An 8,785-nucleotide genomic window follows, 5' to 3' on the forward strand; every position below is an offset into this window, starting at 1 on the left:
GATGGAGGGATGCCATCCTCCTTGGAATGGTAACAGCAGAATGGGCAGGTATGAGCTAACACTGTCTCAAAGGACAGATCAGATCAGAGGTTTCAGACGCGGTGTAACAGATCCCCAGGTGACGCAGGGCTGGAGTCCTGTATTGCACTCCGTGCAGCAGGGGGAGGAGCCTAAGGGGCCGGAAGAACAAGTGGCTCCTGATCCGAGAGATGGGGCAGTACATGAAGCTCAGTCCGTTGCCGTGACGACCGTGACTGACATGTTTCGCGCGCCTGCGCTTTGTCAAAATCACGGGAGTCACTGGCAGAGTGAAATGAAAGGCACAGCTGACACTAGCAGGTGGACAATTGATAGATGCTATTGAAGTACTAGACTTAACCCCTTGTTGAGTACATAGTGTAATGTGAACACAGCGGCTTATGAATATTACAATTACACAAAAAAATATAAAAAATATATATAATATAAAAAACACTGAATACAAGAACTGTTGCGATTACGCCAATGAAATCCGTACTCTGGCAGCAGAGATTGCTTGGAACACCCTGTAGCTGCTTTTTCTCACAATCTCTCAGATAACATCAAAGATGAGATAGCAGGCCTAGACATACCTACGGATCTGGAGAAGTTAATCATGTTTGCCATTTTCATTGACACCAGACTCCGAGAGAGACCTTCATTTAAGGAGCGCTTTGCGGAAGCCTCCTGTACGTTTGGCTCCGAGCTTTGCAGTCCTACCCTTGCCTCCCTCGCCTTCTATGCCTCCTGGTACCGAGGCCACCAGTGAAGTAGAACCCATGCAGTTGGCTTCACATGTCTCTCTGCGGAGGAGAGGGCCTTTAGGAGGAGGGAGAGATCATGTCTTTATTGTGGCCAAGCAGGACACTTTTTGAAGTCTTGTCCTACCTGTCCGGGAAATGCCCGCACTTGAGCTCCTCTTTGCCAGAGGAGTACCGCAAATTTAGTGATGTGTTTAACAGAGGTCAAGCTGGTATTTTGCCTCCACACTGGTCATATGATTGTGCAATTGACCTTCAACCTGGTGCCATGCCTCCTTGTCAAAGGGTCGGGTCTACCCTTTGTCGGTCTCAGAGGATAAAGCCAGGGAGAACTATGTTGCAGATTCACTTTCTCAAGGGTTCATGCTCAAATCCTTGTCTCCTGCTGGTGCTGGCTTCTTCTTTATGAAAAAGAAGAGTAGTGAACTTAGACCTTGTATCAATTATAGGGGTCTCAATTATATCATGATTAAGAATGCTTATCCCATTCCACAAATTACGGAATTATTTGACCGCCTAAGCTCGATTTGAGAGGGGCATACAATTTCGTGAGGATCAAGGAGGGCGATGAAAGGAAATATCATGGTTATGCAGTAATCTTCCTCTCTCTGCTTACCTCTGCTCATGTGTTCAGACTAAGAGGCCAGCCACTTCCACCTGGTGGTTTTTAAAACCTGTCCTGTAAGCATGGCTCCACCCCAGGCCCTATCAGGGAAACCTATATTAACCTGTGCACTGCAAGCCAGTGGTGCTGATCAACCATTGTGTATTCACTGTGTGTTTGGCTTCCTGTTTCCTGCTTGCCGTGTGCTCTAAGTTTGTCTCTGTTACCGACCTTGGAGTGTTCTCGACTATTCCTGTCTGCTCATGACCCTGATCTTTTGGCATGTCCCTGACTATCCCTATCTGCTTGTGACCCTTACTTATCTATGGATTTTATTGTGGAGTTACCCAACTCCCAAGGTGACACAGTTATTGTTATGGTGGTTGACCAGTTTCTTGAAGATGTTTCATTGTATTCCACAAAAAAAAAAGGTTGCCCACATCCAAAGTAATGTATTCTATGTTTCCTTATTAGAACCTTTGGTGTGCAACCGCTTCACCACCTTGGTATCACGTCCTTGCCCAGTTCAGGTTGAGAACCATGAGGCGTATGAGATACAATCTGTCATTGACTCCCATAGGTTTAGTGTGCGCACACAGTACCTGGTTCATTGCAAAGGGTATGGAGGAACGCTCTTGGGTCCTTGGACATACATGCTCCTGTCCTCCTCTGTGCTTCCCACAGGCATTTTTTCCTCAAGTTTGTGGCCCCTCCATGGGGGAGGGGGTCATTGAGGAGGGGGTACTGTCAGGGCTGGGCTCTCAGCAGCTCCTTTCTCTGTGCTCAGGCTACTCAGCTATCGGATAATTGTCAGTAAGGATGAGCTTCGAGTTCGAGTCGAACTCATGTTCTACTCGAACATTGCCTGTTCGCCTGTTCAGCGAACAGTGAACAATTTGGGCTGTTCGCAGCAAATTCGAAAAGCCGGAACACCCTATACAAGTCTATGGGAGAAATCTAAAGTGCTAATTTTAAAGGGTAATATGCAGGTTACTGTCCTAAAAAGTGTTTGGGGACCCGGGTCCTGCCCCATGGATCAATGCAAAAAGAAGTTTTAAAAACGGCCGTTTTTTCAGGAGCAGTGATTTTAATAATTTAAAGTGAAACAATAAAAGTGTAATATTCCTTTAAATTTCGTAGCTGGGGGGTATCTATAGTATGCCTGTGAAGGGGCGCATGTTTCTGGTGCTTAGAACTGTCCCTGCACAAAGTGTCATTTGTGCAGGAAAAAAAGTCTTTTAAAATCACTTGCGGCTATTGTCGGGTCCCGTAATACAGAGAACACTCAATGAGTGTTCTCTGCATTAGCCGACAATTCATTCATTCATTGATAAAAAAAAAAAAAAAAAAAGCGTGGTGGTTCCCCTAAATTTAATTACCAGGCCCTTCAGGTCTGACATGGATATTAAGGGGAACCCCGTGTCAAATTAAAAAAAAAATTGACGTGGGGGTCTCCCTAAATATCCATATCAGACCCTTTATCCGAGCACGCAACCTGGCAGGCAGCAGGAAAAGAGGGGGGGGACCAGAGAGCGGCCCCCCCTCCCTCCTGAACCGTACCAGGCCACATACCCTCAACATTGGGAGGATGCTTTGGGGGTCTGTGACCCCTCAAAGCACCTTGTCCCCATGTTGATGAGGACAAGGGCCTCATCCTCACAACCCTGGCCGTTGGTTGTGAGGGTCTGCGGGCGGGGGGCTTATCAGAATCTGGAAGCCCCCTTTAACAAGGGGACCCCCAGATCCTGACCCCCCCCCTGTTTGAAATGGTAAGGGGGTACAAAAGTACCCCTACCATTTCACAAAGAAAGTGTCAAAATGGTTAAATAAGACAAACACACTTTTGAAAAATTCCTTTATTAAAAATAAAAAAAAATAAAAAAAAGATTCCAGCGGTGCTAATCCACTCTTGCTATCCAGCGATGGGTCTCCGGGGTCCAGCGATGGATGATCATATCCAGCGATGGGGGATCTCTCAGTCCAGCGCTGTCCATACATCCTTCTTCTGTCTCCACTCCGGCGACACTGCAGAGATCCCAGCGCTGACGTTCCTTATATTAGGAGGGCGGGGCCACCCGTCACCTGACCCCACCCCCTCTGACGCTGGTGAAGGGAGCCAGGGGTTCCCCAGTGACGTATGGGTGACCCCGCCCCCTCTGATGTAACGGAAACCTGCGTTACATCAGAGGGCGCGGGGTCACCCACACGTCACTGGGGATCCCCTGGCTTCCCTCTCCAGCATCAGAGGGGCGGGGTCAGGTGACGGATGGCCCCGCCCTCCTAATATAAGAAACGTCAGCGCTGGGCTCTCTGCAGTGTCTCCGGAGTGGAGACAGAAGAAGGATGTATGGACAGCGCTGGACTGAGAGATCCCCCGTCGCTGGATATGATCATCCATCGCTGGACCCCGGAGACCCGTCGCTGGATAGCAAGAGTGGATTAGCACCGCTGGAATCTTTTTTTTATTTTTTTTATTTTTAATAAAGGAATTTTTCAAAAGTGTGTTTGTCTTATTTAACCATTTTGACACTTTCTTTGTGAAATGGTAGGGGTACCCTTACCATTTCAAACAGGGGGGGGGCCAGGATCTGGGGGTCCCCTTGTTAAAGGGGGCTTCCAGATTCTGATAAGCCCCCCGCCCGCAGACCCTCACAACCAACGGCCAGGGTTGTGAGGATGAGGCCCTTGTCCTCATCAACATGGGGACAAGGTGCTTTGAGGGGTCACAGACCCCCAAAGCATCCTCCCAATGTTGAGGGTATGTGGCCTGGTACGGTTCAGGAGGGAGGGGGGCCGCTCTCTCGTCCCCCCCTCTTTTCCTGCGGCCTGCCAGGTTGCGTGCTCGGATAAAGGGTCTGATATGGATTTTTAGGGGGACCCCCACGTCAATTTTTTTTTTAATTTGATGCGGGGTTCCCCTTAATATCCATATCAGACCTGAAGGGTCTGGTTATGGATATTTAGGGGGACCCCACGTCAATTTTTTTTTTAATTTGACACGGGGTTCCCCTTAATATCCATGTCAGACCTGAAGGGCCTGGTAATTGAAATTAGGGGAACCCCCACGCTTTTATTTTTTTATTTTTATCAATGAATGAATGAATTGTCGGCTAATGCAGAGACCACTCATTGAGTGTTCTCTGTATTACGGGACCCGACAATAGCCGCAAGTGATTTTAAAAGACTTTTTTTCCTGCAAAAATGACACTTTGTGCAGGGACAGTTCTAAGCACCAGAAACATGCGCCCCTTCACAGGCATACTATAGATACCCCCCAGCTACGAAATTTAAAGGAATATTACACTTTTATTATTTCACTTTAATCATTATTAAAATCACTGCTCCTGAAAAAACTGCCGTTTTTAAAACTTTTTTTTGCATTGATCCATGTCCCCTGGGGCAGGACCCGGGTCCCCAAACACTTTTTAGGACAGTAACCTGCATATTACCCTTTAAAATGAGCACTTTAGATTGTGAACGTTCGAGTCCCATAGACTTTAATAGGGTTCTAAAGTTCACACGAAGTTTAGGTCTGTTCGCAGGTTCTGGTGCGAACCGAACAGGGGGGTGTTCGGCTCATCCCTAATTGTCAGCATTCATCGTTCCACAGTGGCTCACCTTGTGATCATTTCCTGCTCATCAGTTCCGCCTACAGCCAGCCCCTTCTGCCCATTTAAACTGTCTAGTTCATTCCTTTCACGCCTTAGCCTGATCAACATACCTGGATAGTCTAAGCTTTGTTCCTGTGAAAGACTTAGCCCGGCTGACGTCCCTTCTGGTACCTGATCCTATTCTTCTGCCTCCGACTACGCTGATCTCTGGTTTACTGATTACTGGCTTGTTTGACTATTCGCTTTGGCTTTCCAATATCTTGCTTATATATATTTTTTTTTTCAAATATAAATTTTTATTAATTTCAAACAATGCCCAACATGGGCATGGACATATCATATAACATAGAAACGGGATACACAAAGGGGAGGGAGGGAAAGGGAAGTACATAGTAAATATATTACCGAGAGCAAGAGGAAGGTAGGTATACAGTACACATTTTACATGGCATACTAATCATAGCTCTATGGAAGACCGAATTCAATCTGCCATCTGGTGATTACCGCTTATCCAAGCATAAAATCTTCATTAAGAAGCCAGAAGTGTATCCAAGAGCCTAAGTCCGTTCAGTTCCCTCATCTCTTGCCCTCGTCAGAACCTCAGTAGCCCGGCAAAAACCCAGTGCCAGAGGGCAGAGGCCATCGGGAGTGGGGGAAAGGGACATTGAAGGGGGGATGATGAGGGAAAAGGAGATGGAGGAAAAAAAAAAAAAAAAAGAAAAGGGGGGGGGGAATTCTGGTTGAATCAGGACTGCCCCAACCCATAAGTAGTCTATAATTCTGACCATATTACAAGGTCCTTAAAGATACTCCTTCGGATGAGAATATAAACTGGTGCCAGAGCGCCCATGTTTTCCTAAACTTTTCCTGCTGTTGCCTCCCTGTAAGCACCAGGTCTTCCAATTTACTAACGTCCTCCACCCTACGAATCCAGGACGCCAGCGATGGAGGGGCCTGGCTTTTCCATTGGAGTGGTATACATGCTCTAGCAGCATTTACTAGGTGACATAGGATGGATTTTTTGTATCTTTTAGCGGACATGGTATTTACGTGCAGGAGGAAGAAGGCCGGGTCATTGGGGACATTGTATTCCGTAAACTTTTGAATAACGGTCCTGACCGTGGACCAAAAGTGAGACAACTTCGAACATGACCAAAATATATGCAACAATGTGCCCTGCTCTTGTCCACAATCTTGCTTATATTTTGACTACATTTACTAATCTGTTCCATTTTTGCCATTACATTAAACGGTGTGGAGGGCACTAGAAAAAGCTCACATAAGGGCTACTCCAAGTGGTACCCTTGAGCATTAATAATGATAGGGACTATTACGGTACTCAAAATTAGTAACACAGTTAAAAAAATTATAAAGCATTTATTTAACACACATATTAGACAGTACAAAATAAACATCAGAACAATACAATAATTGTTAGAGAAATCTTGGATGTAAAATACTAGGGTTTACAGATTTACAATGAGCCCCGCAGGTATGTGCGGACACGTTGGTGTGGGATTAGACGTATTCCTTGACCGGTTTCGCGGCTTGTGCCGCTTCCTCAAGAGGCGTCACCCATAACATCTATAAAGAGATACAATCTTTAAAAACATTTTCCACATTTTATTTTATAATAACAAAAAAATTGGTAATACATCGAGCTTGGAGTATTCATATACAACCTGTACGACTCACCAAAACAAAACTCTTTGTGGCAACAGGCGGCAATAGTTGAGACACCCTGTAATAGGGTGACCCCCCTGGGGGTGGACACGGGGAATAGGAAAAGGAAGCAGAGGAAGCAATGGAAAAGGAAGACAGGGGAATAGAAAACAAAGGAAAAGAAAAGAAGGGACAGAAAGAAGGGGGGAAGGGAAAGGGGGAGATGAAAGGGAGCAGAAGAATGGGGGTCAGGAATGGGAAATAGTAAGAGCACCCGGACAACCAGGAAAGGCACTAACGTGATCCATGGGTCAAGATAAAGAAAAAATATATATATAAATTATGTACTGACTAAAAAATGTGTTAAACTACCCTATATAAGCCTTGGAATTATTTAGCAACCAAGGTAGGCAGCATTCTCTGAGGGTAGGGGCCCACCAAAACCCACTCGCCATAGGCTAACAGGCCATCCGGGTGTATCTACCAATATAGATCTATAACAGAAGACATAGTATTAATGGAGGCCAATTCAGGTCTAAAGTTAGCTGAAGTACAAGCTCCCATAGAAACACCCTTAACAAGTGTCGATGGTAGGAAAAGTGTGGCCAATCTGGCACCAAAGGAGCCATCAAGAATCACATCCCACATAGCACAGGGAGATTTTTCAACGGTGCTGATTATTCCAAAAATCTAACAAGATATAAAAAAATTCATAATAGTTTATTAATATACATTAAAAGACACTGGAACAGCTTAAGCAATATGCAGAGATACAGAGAACAATATATGCGTTGTTAATCAACAAGAGGAATCCCGGAAATGAGAGTTGACAGGCTGACAGCACTTGTTCCCGACATGTTTTGCAATAAGCTTCATCAGGGGAAATGCACAACTAGCAATGAATTTAATAAAAATTATTAATATACAAGAAAAACAATCAAATTATTATAATTATACATCTCAATATATAATAAGATCAATAATGATGATGACAAAACTCCTAGATAAACAAATTATAAATAGGAACCCAAATGTGTGAGATCTAACAGGATGGCGCTTACCACTTATTGCCAGACCATTCGCGTACCGGAAATCGACCACAAGATGGAAAGAAAGTGCATCACCCCGGCCAAATCAAAAGGCCGCCAGGCCACACGGAGGACATAGACGGGGGTAAGCCAGTGCTAAAGAAATAAACAGATAGAACAGAGGAAGGCTAATAGATATAGCAGAAATTGAAAAAACTGACTAAAAAACTGAACTCACTAAGGATGAAGTTTAATGATGCAACAGCCTCATGTAATGAGGAGGAAGGGCAACAGCCTCAATCAATGAAAAAAAAAATTAAATAAGAAGAATATATGCAGAGACAAAAGGCAGTTACTAATGTATATAATGCAATGGGCAAGCTTAGCAATGGGAAAAAATAGATACATAAGGAAGAAAAGAAAATGATGGAAGTGTACTTACTGAGGAGGAAATTGTTCAAAATTGAACAAACTAAAATGTATCCATTTCAGAGAAACTGTCCGCAAGGTTTAGGCAGATAAACTGGACAACTGTGCAGCCAGATAAACTAATTGGTAAACAGCTGCGCTGCCCCTCAAAAGGTTGTTTCCCTAGGGACAGCCAAACATAACAGCTAGATAAGAGATACATAATAACAAAAGGGAAACTAAGTATCCAAAGAAATAAGTTGTAAATTACCAGGGATTGAAGAGCCTGAGCCCAGGCATCCAGTCAAAATGTAACCAAGCGTGCACTGCAGTGAAAGACAGCCTGGCTGTCTTTACTACTTTGCTGTGTCAGAGGGCCATCAAATCCTGGTTCGTGCCACTCTAAACAGGTGTCCAAACAGGCGCTTAATTGGAATTATGCATATGCTGTGTGTGATAAATAAATAGTTATGACAATTTTGTGAAAAACAATTCTTCATTTTCCCAAGAATTGTGGGAAAAAATTACAACTTCAAAAAACTCAACATGCCTCTTGCTAAATACCTTTGACTGTCTACTTTCCAAAAAGGGGTCATTTGGGGGGTATTTGTACTTTCCTGACAATTAAGAGCCTCAAGATATGAGATAGACCATCAGTGCATCAGGTGTGATCAATTTTCAATGATTTCCACC

At 44.5% G+C, this 8,785-nt stretch overlaps 1 long non-coding RNA gene across 1 annotated transcript; it reads right to left on the reverse strand.

Annotated features, from left to right (window-relative positions):
- Positions 1-6,385: 6,385 nt before the first annotated feature.
- On the reverse strand, positions 6,386-8,303 carry LOC143926985 (uncharacterized). Its single transcript, XR_013262184.1, has 3 exons — positions 8,127-8,303; positions 7,718-7,840; positions 6,386-6,578 (listed from the first exon to the last, which is right to left on the reverse strand). It is a non-coding gene; the product is annotated as an uncharacterized LOC143926985 (long non-coding RNA).
- Positions 8,304-8,785: the final 482 nt, after the last annotated feature.

This window comes from Lithobates pipiens, unplaced genomic scaffold, assembly GCF_037356315.1.
Source record: "Lithobates pipiens isolate NorthernLeopardFrog02 unplaced genomic scaffold, aLitPip1_a1.2 Scaffold_23, whole genome shotgun sequence".
NCBI lineage: Eukaryota > Metazoa > Chordata > Amphibia > Anura > Ranidae > Lithobates > Lithobates pipiens.